This window comes from Xenopus laevis, chromosome 5L (assembly GCF_017654675.1).
Source record: "Xenopus laevis strain J_2021 chromosome 5L, Xenopus_laevis_v10.1, whole genome shotgun sequence".
NCBI classification, from domain to species: Eukaryota; Metazoa; Chordata; class Amphibia; order Anura; family Pipidae; genus Xenopus; species Xenopus laevis.
In genome coordinates, this window is record NC_054379.1 from 64,190,375 (window position 1) to 64,208,732 (window position 18,358).

The window sequence follows — 18,358 nt, forward strand, 5'->3', positions numbered from 1 at the left end:
CTGACAGCCAGACTCGCTGGAATTCAACGCTCCTTATGTTGGAACGTCTGCTGCAACAACAAAGGGCCGTCAACGAGTACCTTTTTGAACTGGGTGGTAGGACTGGATCTGCACAGCTGGGGATTTTTTTCCCCCGTTACTGGGTGCTTATGCGCGATGCCTGCAGGCTCATGCGACCTTTTGAAGAGGTGACAAATATGGTCAGTCGCACCGAAGGCACCATCAGCGACCTAATACCCTTCGCTTTCTTCCTGGAGCGTGCCGTGCGACGAGTGACAGATGAGGCTGTAGACCAGCGTGACGAGGAGCTGGAAGCGCACGATTTCTGGTCGGAATCACCAGAACGAACCCAGGCACCTGCTGCAACGCAGGGAGAGGTGCCAGAAGTGGAGTCAGAGGAGGAAGGTGGCTTTGTGGAGGAGGAGGAGGAGGACCAACAGGAGCAGGCTTCCCAGGGGGCTAGTGGTGACCTTTTGGGGACCCCTGGTCTTGTACGTGGCTGGGGGGAGGAGACCGTGGATGATGCAGTCCTTGATAATGAGGAAGTGGAGATGGATAGCTCTGCATCCAACCTTGTGAGAATGGGGTCTTTCATGCTGTCATGCCTGTTGAAGGACCCCCGTATCAAGAGGCTTAAGGAGAAGGACCTGTACTGGGTCGCAACGCTACTAGACCCTCGGTACAAGCATAAAGTGTCAGAAATGTTACCAACATACCACAAGTCCGAAAAGATGCGGCATTTACAAACCAGCCTGCAAAACATGTTGTACAATGCTTTTAAGGGTGATGTCACTTCAGGAACTCATCAACATTCCAGGGGCAGAGGTGCCATTTTTCTGGCCTCTGTGCTTCAGTGGCTGCAACCTGCAAGGACAAAGCCCTTTGGCCAGTCTGTAACGTCAGACATGCAAATGTTTTTCTGTCCAAGGCAGCGCCACAACCCTTCTGGATCCACCCTCAAAGAACGCCTCGACCGGCAGGTAGCGGACTACCTGGCATTAACTGCAGATATCGACACTCTGAGGAGCGATGAACCCCTGGACTACTGGGTGCGCAGGCTTGATCTGTGGCCAGAGCTGTCACAATTTGCCATGAACCTCTTGTCTTGCCCAGCCTCAAGTGTGCTCTCAGAAAGGACCTTCAGTGCAGCAGGAGGGATTGTAACTGAGAAGAGAACTCGCCTAGGTCACAAAAGTGTCGATTACCTGACCTTTATTAAAATGAATGAGGGGTGGATCTCGGAGGGTTACTGCACGCCGGAAGACTTGTTCTGACTTCTATGCAGCTGTCCTTCTCTTCAAGCCTCATGACTCCACACACAGCTGTCCTTTAGCGTCCTCCTCCTCCCTCCGCCACCGTTACAAACTAGGGTGCAAACCCTACTGGTTTAATTTTTTCTGGCCTCTGTGCTTCAGTGGCTGCAACCAAAAAAACTGGGCAAACAATGTCTACAAGGTCAACGTATGGCAAAAAATGACTATTTTCAGCATTTATATGGCATATTTTTTCTGGCAACTGTGCTTCAGTGGCTGCATCCAAAAAAATGCATATTTTCTGCATTTATATGGCATAATTTTTCTGGCCTCTGTGCTTCAGTGGCTGCAACCAAAAAAATGCATATTTTCTGCATTTATATGGCATAATTTTTCTGGCCTCTGTGCTTCAGTGGCTGCAACCAAAAAAATTTATATTTTCAGCATTTATATGGCATAATTTTTCTGGCAACTGTGCTTCAGTGGCTGCGACCAAAAAAATGACTATTTTCAGCATTTATATGGCATATTTTTTCTGGCCTCTGTGCTTCAGTGGCTGCGGCCAAAAAAACTGGGCAAACAATGCCTACAAGGTCAACGACGTTGACCTTGTAGGCATTGTTTGCCCAGTTTTTTTGGCCGCAGCCACTGAAGCACAGAGGCCAGAAAAAATATGCCATATAAATGCTGAAAATAGTCATTTTTTGCCATACGTTGACTCAACGTATATGGCAAAAAATGACTATTTTCAGCATTTATATGGCATATTTTTTCTGGCAACTGTGCTTCAGTGGCTGCGACCAAAAAAATGCATATTTTCTGCATTTATATGGCATAATTTTTCTGGCCTCTGTGCTTCAGTGGCTGCAACCAAAAAAATTTATATTTTCAGCATTTATATGGCATAATTTTTCTGTCAACTGTGCTTCAGTGGCTGCGACCAAAAAAATGCATGTTTTCTGCATTTATATGGCATAATTTTTCTGGCCTCTGTGCTTCAGTGGCTGCAACCAAAAAAGTTTATATTTTCAGCATTTATATGGCATAATTTTTCTGTCAACTGTGCTTCAGTGGCTGCGACCAAAAAAATGCATATTTTCTGCATTTATATGGCATAATTTTTCTGGCCTCTGTGCTTCAGTGGCTGCAACCAAAAAAATTTATATTTCAGCATTTATATGGCATAATTTTTTCTGGCAACTGTGCTTCAGTGGCTGCGTCCAAAAAAACTGGGCAAACAATGTCTACAAGGTCAACGTATGGCGAAAAATGACTATTTTCAGCATTTATATGGCATATTTTTTCTGGCAACTGTGCTTCAGTGGCTGCGTCCAAAAAAACTGGGCAAACAATGCCTACAAGGTCAACGTATGGCAGTTGTTTAAAGAGAACAGTAGATTACTAGCCAGCAAAGCTACCTAAGCTAAAATGTCCTCAAATCCCTGCAGACTTCTGTCCCTCCAATACAGAGCAGTATCAAGCAGATTACTAGCCAGCAAACTTACTATCATCTGTCCCTGAAATCACTAACAGCTCTCCCCCTACACTATCTCTTCCAAGCACACACAGGCAGATTTTTCAGATACATTTTTGCCCTTGATCCCCCTCTGGCATGCCACTGTCCAGGTCGTTGCACCCTTTAAAACAACTTTAAAATCATTTTTCTGGCCAGAAATGTCTTTTCTAGATGTTAAAGTTCGCCTTCCCATTGAAGTCTATGGGGTTCGCGAACCGTTCGCGAACCGCTCGCGTTTTTGCGCAAGTTCGCGAATATGTTCGCGAACTTTTTTTCCGACGTTCGCTACATCCCTAATCTGCATTTGATGTTGCTCGTTTGTGACCCTCTAATAAGGAGTTTCGAGGAGTTTTGAGAGCTCTGGAGTATGCTCGCCGTATAATATTCAAAGAATATCCCCTCTCCTGTAGGCGTTTAGTTAGTTCACCTGCCCTTAATTTAAAGACTGATAGATCTGAGCAATTGCGTCTTAACCGCAAGAATTCACCAATTGGAATCCCTCTTTTGGTGGAAATGGGATGGTGACTATCAAAGTGCAGAATATAATTGGTCGCAGTAGTTTTGCGGAATAGATCTGTACTGATAGAACCATCTTCCTGAATAATCAATGTCACATCAAGGAAGTCTAAGCTTTTGTCACTAATTGTGTGAGTTAGTCTGATATTCAAGTCATTCTCATTGAGAAGGTTCAAAAATTCAGTCAGACCTGTTATGTCACCCGTCCAGAGGAATATCAGGTCGTCGATATAGCGAAACCAGTGTGAAATATGTTGGAGATACGGAGTCATCTGATCACCAAAACATAGTTCGCCTCCCACCAACCCATAAATAGGTTCGCATATGTTGGTGCAAAGGCAGCACCCATTGCGACGCCCCTGACCTGTAGATAAAACTTATCATGGAATGTGAAAAAATTATGATTAAGGCAAAAGTCTGTGAGGTCCGCCAGAAAATCTCTGTATTCACCTCCCCACATGTTTCAGTTTCCATGAAGAAGCGAATTGCTCTAATGCCCTGTCTGTGTGAGATAGAGGAATACAGTGATTCAACGTCACAACCAACCAGTAGGGTCCCTTTGTCTACTTTCACTGATGAGAGTTTGTATAGTAGGTCACCGGTATCCCGAATATACGATGGTAGCGTTACCACAAATTGTCGTAATTTTATGTCAATGTACTGGCTAGCTTTCTCGCAGATATTGCCATTGCCAGAGACAATCGGACAAACTGGTGGTTTCTGAAGGTTTTTGTGTACTTTGGGCAGCATATAGAAGGTAGGGGTCACGGAAGTCTCATTCAATAATGCTTTGTACTCATTCTTGGAAATTAGGCCTGTCTGGTAACTGTCGGTGATCAGACCATTGTACAAAGACCTGAATCTCACGGAGGGATCACATGGAAGTTTTTTGTAACAGGAGATATTGTTGAGTTGCTTAAGGGCCTCCGTAAGGTACATTACTCTTGGCCATATAACAATATTACCGCCTTTATCTGAAGGCTTGATAACCACATCCTCCCAGGAGGCAATCTCTTGTAATGCTAGCCTGTCGGCCATTTTCAAATTGTCATTATTGTTATTGGGCATACACATAAAATCCCACATAACCAATTCCCCAAATGTGGTGACAGCAGAATCTGCTCTTAGGCTTCAATGTTTGTGTTGGTTCTGTTTGCTCCAACAGAAGATCTTGTAGGTCATTAATGGCCTGATCAAAGGTTGTCTGCTCTTGTATAGCAGTTATTGACGTATAGATCAAGTCATGTGGGTTTTGTGAATCACAGATGGCCATGAGGGGATTGGTCAAAACTCGTCCCTCTGGACCATTATCATTATGAAAATATTTTTTTAGAAGTAGTTTGCGACAAAACAGAAAAAGGTCTTTATATAGGGAAAAAACACTGATATCACGCATGGGGGAGAAAGATAACCCCTTCTTAAGAATTGTATTTTGGGTTGGGGTAAGTATATGATCACTGAGGTTGATAATATTTAGTATCTCTGATTCCGTCTCCTCCTGTACTGCCCCCGATCCCAGTGATTCTGACGACGGTAAGCCCATTTTTCGCGATCTCTTAATTCTCTCCCCCCCTCTTCTGACCCTCTTCTGTTGCTTACCCCTAAAAAAGAGGGGTCAGTCACCTGTGCCTGTCCTGTACGGGTCGTGGTTTCCTCCCCTGACATTTCAGATCTGGAATAGTCGCTATTGGACATATCCTTATTAACTCCCTTCTGACCCCATTTGTAGATCGTCCCAATTGTGTAATCCGTTGTGTCCCGAATATACTTTTGTCTTTTCCTATCTATAATCTCTTGGGCTACTCGGTCTATTTCAGAATTGATTCTGGACATACGTGTAATGTATAGTTCATTTTGGGAAAATTCGGCTAGCTGTTTCTCAATGTCATTAATTTTAGTTGTTAATTCGGATACTACACGTCTTTCATGTTCGCATGCTAAATTCAGTAATACACTACTACAGCGGTGGATACGGATTACGTAAAATATATGAATGCTGCTTGAAAAAAGTGACTCCGGTGTTTTTTCTGGAGACGGTAATATTATGGATATTTAGACAGAATGGGAACAAGGTCACACAGCTCGATGGCGGGTTGAAGAAAACAGTGTGCAAATAATGCCTACAAGGCCAACGTATACACTACTACAGCGGTGGATACGGATTACGTAAAATATATGAATGCTGCTTGAAAAAAGTGACTCCGGTGTTTTTTCTGGAGACGGTAATATTATGGATATTTAGACAGAATGGGAACAAGGTCACACAGCTCGATGGCGGGTTGAAGAAAACAGTGTGCAAATAATGCCTACAAGGCCAACGTATACACTACTACAGCGGTGGATACGGATTACGTAAAATATATGAATGCTGCTTGAAAAAAGTGACTCCGGTGTTTTTTCTGGAGACGGTAATATTATGGATATTTAGACAGAATGGGAACAAGGTCACACAGCTCGATGGCGGGTTGAAGAAAACAGTGTGCAAATAATGCCTACAAGGCCAACGTATACACTACTACAGCGGTGGATACGGATTACGTAAAATATATTATGGCTGCTTGAAAAAAGTGACTCCGGTGTTTTTTCTGGAGACGGTAATATTATGGATATTTAGACAGAATGTGAACAAGGTCACACAGCTCGATGGCGGGTTGAAGAAAACAGTGTGCAAATAATGCCTACAGGGCAAATAATGCCTAAAAGGTCAACTTATACACTACTACAGCGGTAGTAAAATAAAAAAAGTAAAATAAAAAAAAAATGAATATTAAAAAAAAAAATTAAAGTTGGTGCTGCTGAACTACTAGGAGCAGCAGATTAGCACACCAGTCCCACTCCCCAACACTGCTAGACTAATAGCACTGGGCTCTTATAGTAGTAGTAGTAGTAGTAGTAGTAAAACAACAAAAAAATAAATAAAAGCAGTCCTTACAAGGACTACTGTTATTGCAGCAGTCAGCAGATGAGATCAGAAGCAGGACAGCTGCCCACTGCAGCTACATACAGAGCACTGCAGTAGAAGGTAGATTACTAGCCAGCAAAGCTACCTAAGCTTAAATGTCCCTCAAACCCCTGCAGACTTCTGTCCCTCCAATAACAGAGCAGTATCAAAACGATTACTAGCCAGCAAACTTTCAACTGTCCCTGAAATCACTAACAGGCAGCAGCTCTCTCCCTACACTATCTCTTCAGCACACACAGGCAGAGTGAAAAAACGCTGCAGGGCTTCGGTTTTTATAGGGAAGGGGAGTGGTCCAGGGGAGAGCTTCCTGATTGGCTGCCATGTACCTGCTGGTCTGGGGTGAGAGGGCAAAAAAAAGCGCCAACAATGGCGAACCCAAAATGGCGAACGTCGCGCGACGTTCGCGAACTTCCGGCGAGCGCGAACACCCGATGTTCGCGCGAACAAGTTCGCCGGCGAACAGTTCGCGACATCTCTAATGCAGATCAACCTATCCGGGTCATTGGCACCTATTGTTAACAGTGGTCAACCATTGACAGCATATTGAAGAAACATTGGCATATTTTGCACACAGACCCCCACATTGGAGAAAAAAACCCTTGACCTGTTGCCGCAGGGCACCGAACTTAAGGGATCGATTAGTAAAAAGCCATTTCTCCAGACCTTCAATTAAACCCACACGAGTAGGCACCTTTGCCTGTGGGAAGTGCAGGGCCTGTGGCCTTATATATAATCAGAATATATAAATAAATGTAAAGTCATGCACCTGGGATGTAAAAATATCCAAGCCACTTATACCCTTAATGGGACTGCACTAGGCAAATCCATTATGGAAAAGGACCTTGGAGTCCTTGTAGATGAGAAACTTGGCTGTAGCAAGCAATGCCAGTCAGCAGCATCAAGGGCAAATAAGGTCTTGAGCTGTATTAAAAGGGGCATAGAGTCACGGGAGGAGGGGGTCATTCTTCCACTGTATAGAGCACTTGTAAGGCCCCATCTAGAATATGCCGTACAGTTTTGGTCTCCATCACTCAAACAGGACATTATTGTATTAGAGAGGGTACAGAGAAGGGCAACTAAGCTGGTAAAAGGTATTGAAAATCTTAGCTATGAGGAAAGACTGGCCAAATTGGGGATGTTCACGCTGGAGAAGAGGCGCTTAAGGGGTGATATGATGACTATGTATAAATATATAAGGGGATCATATAACAATCTCTCTAATGCTTTATTTACCAGTAGGTCTTTCCAGCTGACACGAGGTCACCCATTCCGATTAGAAGAAAAGAGGTTCCGCCTAAATATTCGGAAGGGGTTTTTTACAGTGAGAGCTGTGAAGATGTGGAATTCTCTCCCTGAATCAGTTGTACAGGCTGATACATTAGATAGCTTTAAGAAGGGGTTGGATGGCTTTTTAGCAAGTAAGGGAATACAGGGTTATGGGAAATAGCTCATAGTCCAAGTTGATCCAGGGACTAGTCCGATTGCCATTTTGGAGTCAGGAAGGAATTTTTCCCCCTCTAAGGCAAATTGGAGAGGCTTCAGATGGGTTTTTTTTTTGCCTTCCTCTGGATCAACTGGCAGATAGGTAGTTAATAAACAAAAAAAAAAAAAAAAGGGTTGAACTCGATGGACATGTGTCTTTTTTCAACCTTACTTACTATGTTACTATGTTACTATGTAGAATACTGTTACTGACAGATTTGGCAAGATACATAAGATCACACAGTCATTTACCTGCACGACGGACAATGTGATTTATATGCTATTATGCCCATGCATCAAATTGGCAAAACTAACAGGCCCTTCAAGAAACGCCTTCTGGAGCATGTCTCCAGTATCGAACATGCACCAGAATGGGTTAAGAATCACAGAAAATTACCACCTGTCAGTCGGCATTTTTTGGAATTCCATAATAATTCCAGTACTAATCTCAGAGCAATGGGTCTTGTCAAAGTTTCCCTTGGGATTAGAGGCGGTGACATTGAAACGGCATTACTATCTAGGGAGAGTGAATGGATCTTCAAAATGAATGCATTGGGTCCAATGGGACTCAATGAAAGCATTATAATGAATGTATTCATCCAAAAATATTCACCACTCACATTAGAACTGGGAGATTAATAATTCCCAATTTGTTGCCATGTCCTGCTTGCTACAATCAAAAAGTTACAATGATCATTTGAAACAGTAACGTTTCTAAGCACTTATCAGTGCGTTTTTGTTTCCCTTTTTTCTTTTCACGCTTAATAATCTTATGGTATCTAACCTTTTTTTCCCCAAATTGAGTCTCATATATATACAGTACTCAATCTTTTCCCCAAACTGAGTTTTACTTTTATATGCGCTCTAATATCGGGCCGATCAGACAAGTCTTTTACATGCGCCCTAATAGAGGGCAGATCAGACAAGTCTCTGCTTAAAGAGGCACGGCTTAACTAAGCATTTTCCAGTGACATCACCAGCGGCGGTGACAATGCTGCCATATCCAGCCAAAGCGCACAAGTTTATCCGCACTCATTATGGATCTGGCGGCTGTCACCATATCTGCAACAACTGACAGGTTACACTAGCCGCATTATGAATCATCCCTCCAATCATCCCTCCAATCGACGCATTGGTGTTAGCAGCGGGTCTGATCCTCCTCTCAATGACGTAACGGCCTACGATTGGCCGGTTTGAATCTCAACGGCTCTATGCTCATCTATTTATAGGGGCCACTTTTGGCACCCGAAATGCCTTTGACAAAGCCTGCGTACTGTGGGTGAAACGCGCGTCAGGCGCATTTTAGTTTTGGTTAGGCAGGGTGACTGAATCACTAATATTTTCTCGGGTCACCGCTTGGTTCCACGAATGGGAGGGAATCTCTGTGGGTGAAGGGGTGGGCGATTTACAGAACCACTGCCTGGGTAGCTTAAACTGACGCAGACAAAACTAAGCCATAGACTCTGTATTATTAATTAGTGGGTCAACTTTTGATGCCACCTAGACATAGCAATTCCTCGCTAGCAACGGCGGGGTGCGTTTGTTGGTGAATAGGTGACGGACCTGTTCAAGACCATTAATTATTGGGTGGTGGATGTAACCAGGGGACAATTGAGATGTCACTCATATTGCTCACAGGTTGTGAGAAACTTGTTTTTGTTTTGCTTTATGCAAGTACCGTAATTGTGTATCACACCATGCCATTGTAGCTACTCAGTGTAAACTGGAGTGGCTCACCACAGACTCTATACATTAGCGTTGCATTTGACCCAGGGGTGGTGAATCTCACTTTACCTGATCAGGGTTCATTGCCTCCCTGTGTCTAACTTGATTTTAAATGCTCTTCTGGACCAATCTTTTTTAATCATTTAGCAGTAAAAGTTAAGTTTTAATCTTGTTCCGTGGGTGTCTGGGCTCCTGGATGGGGTGGTGCAACCTCAAGGGTTAACTTTTCCTCTTCCTTTTCTCAATATTTATCTCCTTAACCCTGCACACCATCCGCTGGATTTCTCAATTGATGGGTGGTGCTCCCTTATCTTGTCTGTAATTATATGTTATTCCCTCTACTTGATTTCATCTTGTCACATAATTATTTTATACTTTTTACTTGTAGACTGCGGGGACAGCGATGGGATCGATTGTGGCTCCCTCCTTTGCGAATATTTTCATGGAACAATTTGAGAGGGATTTTTTTTTTACCCTTAGGGGGGAGCCACATCCTGTTCTACCGCCGCTATATTGACGATTTATTGTTGTTCTGGGGTGAGATGGAGACTGAACTCCTATCATTTGGGGAGAAACTGAACTTCTTAGATACTCCCATCAAACTAACCATGACATTTGACAGACAGAAGGTTAATTATCTGGATGTAACCATATACAAGCAGGGGGAAGGGATTGGTACTACTCTTTTTAAGAAACCAACAGACAGGAATAGTCTTATTTATGCTAGTTCCCACCACCCCCCCATATGTCCCGGGGGGTCCTCTATTCACAGTTCTTCCGGGTGATCAAGAATAACTCAAACCGAGAGACGGCAGAGATACAATTGGGTGAGCTGGCTGAACAGTCCAGGGGCTATTCTACCAAATTAGTGGATGAGCAATTATGGAGAGCCATGCAAACTACACAGAAGAAATTACTACAGGATGACCATGCTGAGAGATCATCACCTGATCTAATTTTCACAACGGAGTGGAGCACCACCAGCATATCACTAAAAAAGACATTAAACGATAGATGGGAAATTGTTAATTCAGATCCCCATCTTCCGTTCTGGAACAAGAAGAAATCATTGTTAGCCTATAGACGTGGGAGGAACCTTGCGGATATGCTGGTAGTAAAGGACGTGCTCCCAGTACAAAAGAAGGGAAGGACCTGGTTGGAAAGGCCATTAAAAAATGGATGTGCCTTACCTGCAGTGGAATGACACTGGGGGTTTCTTTTGTACACCCCCGAGGACTGGACATAAGTTCACAATGAGGCACCGAGTGACCTGTACGTCTGTATATGTAGTCTATATGGCATGGTGTCCGTGTGGTTTACGCTATTTGGGGAAGGCTTCGACAACATATAGAGAAAGGATGAATAACCATAGAAGCGCAATTCGTGCGGCCCTAGCCATGGGAAAAGTGGACCAGCCTGTAGCCAAACATTGGCTCAAATGTCGTCACACATTACACGAGTTTAGACACATTGTGATTGACCATGTGTCTCCCCTGAGGAGAGGTGGCAATAGGGATCTACTATTGTTACAACGAGAATCTATGTGGATTTATAAGCTCCATGTCTTGGCCCCTAAGGGACTGAATGAAACTCTACCGATGTCCCCTTTCATGTGAACCGGTGGACACTCTGTTTGCACAAGTCTATTTATGAGACTTTTTGACTAAAAGGATTGTTAATCATAGATTGTTACATTGGCCCGATGTGAGATTCCTTTGATCCAGGGCAAGAATGATTACTTTTGTTACAGTGTAACCTCTAATTGATAATATGAACACCGGGAAACAATGTATCTTTACTTTGAGAATAGAGAATGTGACAGTACTTAGTTTCCAGTGTTGAAGACGCTTTCTTTATACTCAGTGTTATAATGGTCTGCTGATTGTACGTTTATATTCATTTAACTCTTTAGTTATTTTTGTGACAGTCTTTCAGGTTTTATGCACACTAAGCCGTAAAGGGGATTCCGGCCCACAATTGGTCACAGGCCCCATACAGGGCTTCAGATGGTGTGCGGCAGGAACTGTAAGATTCACCAGCAATTGGTCTAAACAGCTCATTTCTATGATCAGAGTGTGCAAGCCTATCCTCAGCAGCCTCACCCAGAGGTGCACCAGCTGGAGCTAAACTGGACGATAACGCTGATGGTCTCACCATGGGGACTGACCCAGTATATATGAGCAGAGCATTAAAGGAGAAGGAAAGGTTAAAACTAAGTAAGCCTTATCAGAAAGGTCCATCTAAATATACCAGTAAACCCCCAAAGTAGTCCCCTGTCAAAAGAAACATTGCATTTCTTTCCTTCTATTGTGTACACATGGGCTTCTGTATCAGACTTCCTGCCTTCATCTTAAACCTCATTGCCCTGGGCAAGAGCATGCTCAGTTTGCTCCTCTTCCCCTCCCCCTTCCTTCTCTGCTGTAATCTGAGCCCAGAGCAGGGAGAGACTCGGGCAGCGTGATGTCACACCATGTTAATACTGCAGCTCCTATCCTAAACAAACAGAGACTTTCTAGAGCTTTTTACTCAGGTATGGTAAAACAGAATAAATATAGCATTCTAGCTTGCACTATTGCAGCTAATCTATTCGCAATAAAATGCCTCCGTTAGCTTTCCTTCTCCTTTAAGGTTGAATTTCCAGAGGGCGACGGTAGCTTGATTATGACTGGCTGATGGCAATCACGGTGAGTAACCCTGAAGCGTGTCCAGTCTTACTAAACCGAATAGGGTTAAATATTTGCAGGGATGAGCATTCCAAATACAGTGCAGAGGGGCTTATTGATCACAGGGCACTGCAATGGAGAGTGATGGGCAGCGCTTGATACTCTGTAGAGGAGCTGCTGGAGATCATGGGGGAGCGGAAGCGACTTTAGAAAGGTGGCGCTGACGGACAGAACTGCTGCTTCTGTACACCTAACTATACCTGTGTTTGGTGGTGACATATAAAGAGGTATGTGGAAGCCGACTTTCCTTCAGACAGGGTGCTGTCCGTGATAGCTTCACATATTTATGTGAAGTGATTGTACACGGCGATTATGATGTTACAGTGAATTTTAACATTTTTAATATGGGTCACAGAAGTCACGCATATCACTTGCAGTTTATAACATATACTATGGATGTTTATGATATTGCCTCTGGTATATTTGGAATGCTGAAAAATGCCTTACCCTTTAAACAAAACAGGGATTGTTTGTCCATATATTGCAATATATTTAAGCTGGCCAACTGCGTCAAAGTCATCCCATATTTGGCCAGTTCTATGCTCAATTTTCATCTGATTCATTAAGAATTCTATTGCTTCTTATACATTTTACAAAGGGACTAAGTTTTACCTGCAACTTACTTGCTGCTTTCAAGGTAAAACTCCCAAACTTGGCTGCCCTTTTATTAGACACCAGTGGGATCACCTGACTATAGCTGGGAAGGATGGGAGCTACTACATGGAGCTGGTCACTGCTCCTGTATAAACTATAACAAACAAGGGAAAGTTGTGCTCACCACTAATTTTTAAAACCATTAGGTGGGGGTGCAATGAGGCTGTGGCCACAAAATACATATAGACAAATACAAGAGGCCTCTGCACTCAACCTATTATATTTATATATATTTAAGACAGAGACATTTTGTGCATACTGCTACTGAAAAATGCCTTATCCTGTAAACAAAACAGGGATTGTTTGTCCATATATTGCAATATATTTAAGCTGGCCAACTACGTCAAAGTCATCCCATATCTGGCTAGTCCTATGCTCAATTTTCATCTGATTCATTAAGAATTCTATTGCTTCATTATACATTCTTACTGCATCAGAGGAAAATTGAGAATAGGACTGGCCAGATATTGGATGACTTTGATGTAGTTGGCCAGCTTAAATATATTGCAATATATGGACAAACAATCCCTGTTTTGTTTAAAGGGTAAGGCATTTTTCAGTAGCCGTATGCACAAAATGTCTCTGTCTTAAATATATTGATAATGGGTTAAGTGCAGAGGACTCTTGTATTTGTCTATATGTATTTTGTGGTCACAGCCTCATTGCCCCCTGCCTAATGGTTTTAAAAATTAGTGGTGAGCACAACTTTCCCTTGTTTGTTATTGTGTATATATATGGATGTATGTGTATGTATGTGTATATGTATGTATGTATGTCTGTATGTATATATATGCATGTATATGTATGTATGTGCGTATATAGTGGATAACGTACCCCCTACTGTAATTTATAAAGATATTATAAGTCACCGAGGAGTTATGTGACCATATAAAAGCACGAGGCCGCAGGCCGAGTGCTTTTATACAGGTCACATACTCCGAGGTGACTTCTGATATCTTTATAAATTTTAGTAGGGGGTACATTATGCATTATAATCTACAGTTTTTTTTGTGTGCAATGTCTCACTTTTATGTATGGCTTTCATGTATGTTCTTTGAAATGCTACACTGTGTTGTGTTTAGTTTTGTGTCTGCTAAATTTGTTTGTTCCCCCTGTGTGTGTTCACCTTATTTAATTTTGTTTCTTGAGTTTCCCTGTAGTTGTTTGTACCTTTATTGGTGTAGCTTACAGTTTTGTGCAACTTGCTCTTTTAACCTGCCATGGGTGACGTCATCAGCTGCTACACAGTATGGGGAACGGCAGTGATTGAGGCCGTGTCAAGAGAAGCCATGGGAGGGGGAGTAGAACATAGAGGGAGAGAGAGATTTTCAGTGATCTCCACTGCCAGGCGACAGGTCACATTCCTCGCTCATGCTTGGGAGCTAGAGAATAGATTGGGTGCGTCCCTTGGCTGTGCTGATCGCTGTCAGTCTCGGGTGGGGGCGGGTAGTGTGACTGGCACAGTGTATAGCGACCAAACCCTCCCACCCATGAACTATCGACCTTTATTCTGTGCGTCTTCCAAACACACACAGCTCCTCATGCACTTCAAACAGTGAGCAGTTACCCGGTGCGTCGCTCCGACTCTTGTTATGGATCCTACAAACAGCTCAGCTCTACAGGAGGAGACTTGCCATAGTGGGTGGGGGAGGGATAATAAACATTATTAAGTACACTTTGTTGCTATGGCTACTGTTCCTTAGGTATGCACAATATGCTAGTGATACATGTTTCTGGTACTTTGGGCACTTAATTAACCCTGCACATTATTGAGTTCCCTTCCCCCTCACTACTGACACTTAGTGATGTCAGCACTTCCCTTTTCCCGCCTCTGTGGGTTTAAATGTTTGGTTTTTGTTACGTTTTTTTCACTTTGAAAAAGGCTAGAGTGCTAGCCGAAACGTCAGCTTCTGCTTGTTAAACAAAAACACTTTTATTGGACTAATAAGACCTGAGAGTGCTCGCTTTGGTTCTGGATATTCATGATGCTTTTTTGCTGATAGCAACCAGGCAAATAACACAGCGGATGACGAGTTGTGCTGGCTCTTCACGGATTATATATATATATATATATATAATCAATACAAAAAACCGCACTCCTAGGTCTTATTTAAATGGAAAAATGCAAAATGTATTGATTCAACGTTTCGGCAACAACACACGTGCTGTCTTCAGGAAGGTGAACAATACAAAATAGTGCTCGTGCTTTTAAAAGGATTAAATTGGCGCCATTTTAATCCTTTTAAAAGCACGAGCACTATTTTGTATTGTTCACCTTCCTGAAGACGGCACATGTGTTGTTGCCGAAACGTTGAATCAATAAATTTTGCATTTTTCCATTTAAATAAGACCTAGGAGTGCGGTTTTTTGTATCGATTACATTTCCTTTTTGACCTGCACCCAGGCGGTTGGCCATCGGGTTAAGAGTGCACTGGTTAGGGGATGCTTACATATATATATATATATATATATATATATAGTCAATGGAGGAGCCGGCACTCTCGTCAAAAGGTTCAACCTTGCCTGGGTGCAGGGTCCAAAATTTTTGCAATATTCATCCCACAAAGAAGGTCCGCAGGGAAAAAGAACTTAATTGGCTAACGTCATCATCACGTGATGATGATGATGATGACGTTAGCCAATTAAGTTCTTTTTCCCGCCATCATAGGTATATAATGCATTTTCTGATTGCCTATTGTCACTTTGAGAAAGGCCTCAGAGAGGCCGAAACGTTATATATTTATATATATTCCATTAAATCTTGTTTTCTCTCTTTTTCCTCTAGACGCTGTAACAGACTGTTTAAGATCATCTCAGGAGTATAGGAGCATATTTTTGGCCTGTTGTACTTTCATGAATGGCACCCTAAATTCAGAACTAAAGTCAAGCTCCCGGTCTAGGCTCACTCTTCTGCCTTTAGCAGCCGCGTTTGGCTTCTGGAGGAGCCCTCATTTACTCAGATGCTGCCATGTGAGAGGAACAGGACAGAAGTTCTGAGCAAACAAAGGGGCTGACCGTAGTGGATTTGGAACTTCAAGAAAACACTTTAAAGTTAAATGGCAGCTTAACAGGAGGAGGGTGGTGGGGGTTGGTCCAGGCAGAGTTCAGGCAAAGTCAGTTATACAGGCAAGGGTCAATCCAGGCAGAGTTCAGGCAAAGTTTGTTATACAAGCAAGGGTCAGTTCTGGCAAAGTCAGTTATACAGGCAAGGATAGGCAACAGGAATCAGAACAGAAAATGCACTCAGATACTATGTAAAATAGACCTAACAATGTGCAAAGAGTTTTGCCCCGAGGCCCCTTTAAATATTTAAACTTTGGCGCCATGCGCACGCCATAGGAGGAGGAACTGAAGCAGGAGAAGGACTAGGGCTGCGGCATCCCCGCCGGCCCCTAATCTCCACTAGACTACCAGGGTGAGTCGTTACAGACACCATTAGACAGTGGTTCTGAGAGCAGGCATTGAGAAGACCTCCCCATAATACAGAAACACTAGAATGCAGCTCATCCCATTTTTATTGGGTGCACATATGTGTGGCTTTTAATACATACTACACAACTTAACCCCAGAACTCCAATATATAGCGCTCAGGGAAAACTTTTTGCAAAGGTAACATTTAGTGAAAAGAGAAACTCGTAGTTAAAAAGTATGCATAAGCTGACATGCCCCGTCAAGGCAGCGTCCATGCGTCAGTCCTAACGAAGTGAAAAAAGAGAATATTATCTTTGGGGGGAGAAAGACAAACCTGCTTTTCTCTTTATTTAGCATGATCTCTTTCAAAGACATGATTTGTAACTAAAATTGTCTCTTTTACTAAATGTTACCTTTAAGTTGTGCAAAAATAAGTCCCAATGAGTAGTTAGTTATCTGCCAGAGGCTCAGGCTGTGGCAATATTTAGAATCCTTGCTGAATCGCTATATATATATTTTTTTAAAAGGACCAGCACTCCAAAGTTAATGAACCTTTGATATTTATTTTTCGAACTTCTGCATCCAATTTTTTCGGACCACATTAGAGATTTTATAAAGGACAAAATACAAGTGTATAAGTGATCATTTAAATACATCTAGCCCCTCCCAATTCAATACTGGTGTCAATGATGTCATACAAGGTACTTAATTAAGCATTAGTGAAATAAACATGTAACTTCAACTTGCAATATATTTTCTCACCACAAGATGAGTGAATGAAGTCATAAGAGTACGATATTTATTATAAATGTGTTATGTTCTGGTAAATGGCACTGACATTTAAATATAGCCTGAGTCCCTTCCAAATGAGTGTCCCAGCACTTCTGGCAAGGTATCACCCAGGAAAACTTTCTCTAAACGATTACTCCTTGGTGTAGCTGAAGCTGCTTTTGCTAACTGACATTTTTCAACAACTCATACAGTGTGAACTCTACTATCCACATTCTACACCACATTCACAAGATCCTCTTTTCCTGACTTAACTAAGGAGTTGGTTACAGTCTTCTAAAGAAGGCCTTTTGCTCCTTGCAGATTCACCCCCAACAGTAGGTTTCTTAATTGAACAGCAAATATTCTTTCAGCAAAACTCCAAATGGGTTTTTTTCCGGGACGTGGATATTTTTTTTACATGTCATGGCACAGAAAGAGAGTTACACACATGGCGAGTTAATAAACACCTTACATCCTACATTGAAATTTACATTTTACCATGATACCATAAAAATACGTTTTCTGGATGTATTAGTAACAAAAGACAACAACCTACACCCAGACTTATATATAGGAAAGAGACTGATAAAAATAATATATAAAAGCTCTACTGTACAGCCAGTTCCTAAGTGTCAAAAGAATAGTTTCCAATATGAGAAATGGTTTGGGGAAATGGCAGATAAATGTATTAATCAGGGGTATAATGCAGAGCTGATTCAGAGAGTTGCTAAAGGTGAAACAAACAGTAAAGATTTGCTGAAAAAGAAACCTATTCACATGGTACAGGAATGGAGCAAACAGGAAGCGTGGTCAAAAGACAGGTCAAGTCAATACCAAACAGGAGCAGGCAGTACAGAAACAGAAGGTGGAAGAGTAGTCTGGGTCACAGGCCAGGTCAAAACACACCAATATCGAAGTAAAGAGCAGTATCAGAAAGAATATTAGGTTTTCAGCTAAAAACACAGAACAGAAATGGTTAAATCATTACTGTTCTCAATTTATTCCCTTAAGGACTAAAAGTAGAAGCTCTAAGAATCATCCTTTGTGGCTTAATACAGAAGTAAAGAAGTTAATGGGAAAGAAGAGAACGGCATTTAAAAACTACAAATCTGTAGGGACAGAAGCTGCTGATTACGATCTCAGCCTGGCAATTATAGGCCAGTAAGCATGACATCTGTGGTGGGCAAATTATTTAAAGGCTTGTTAAGGGATCACATTCAAAATTTTGTCCTAATGAATGGCATTATGAGCAACAATCAGCATGGCTTTATGAAGGATAGGTCATGTCAGACAAATTTGATTGCATTTTATGATGTGGTAAGTAAGATTCTGGACAGTGGGGGCA

The 18,358-nt window shown here is 42.3% G+C and overlaps 1 long non-coding RNA gene across 1 annotated transcript in view; it reads left to right on the forward strand.

Moving 5' to 3' along the window:
- LOC108716788 overlaps window positions 1-16,984 on the forward strand; it is a 29,067-nt gene extending 12,083 nt beyond the window's left edge. The window contains exon 3 of the long non-coding RNA XR_005961256.1: window positions 15,617-16,984. This is a non-coding gene — a long non-coding RNA (uncharacterized LOC108716788). The remainder of the gene's footprint in view (window positions 1-15,616) is intronic.
- Window positions 16,985-18,358: the final 1,374 nt, after the last annotated feature.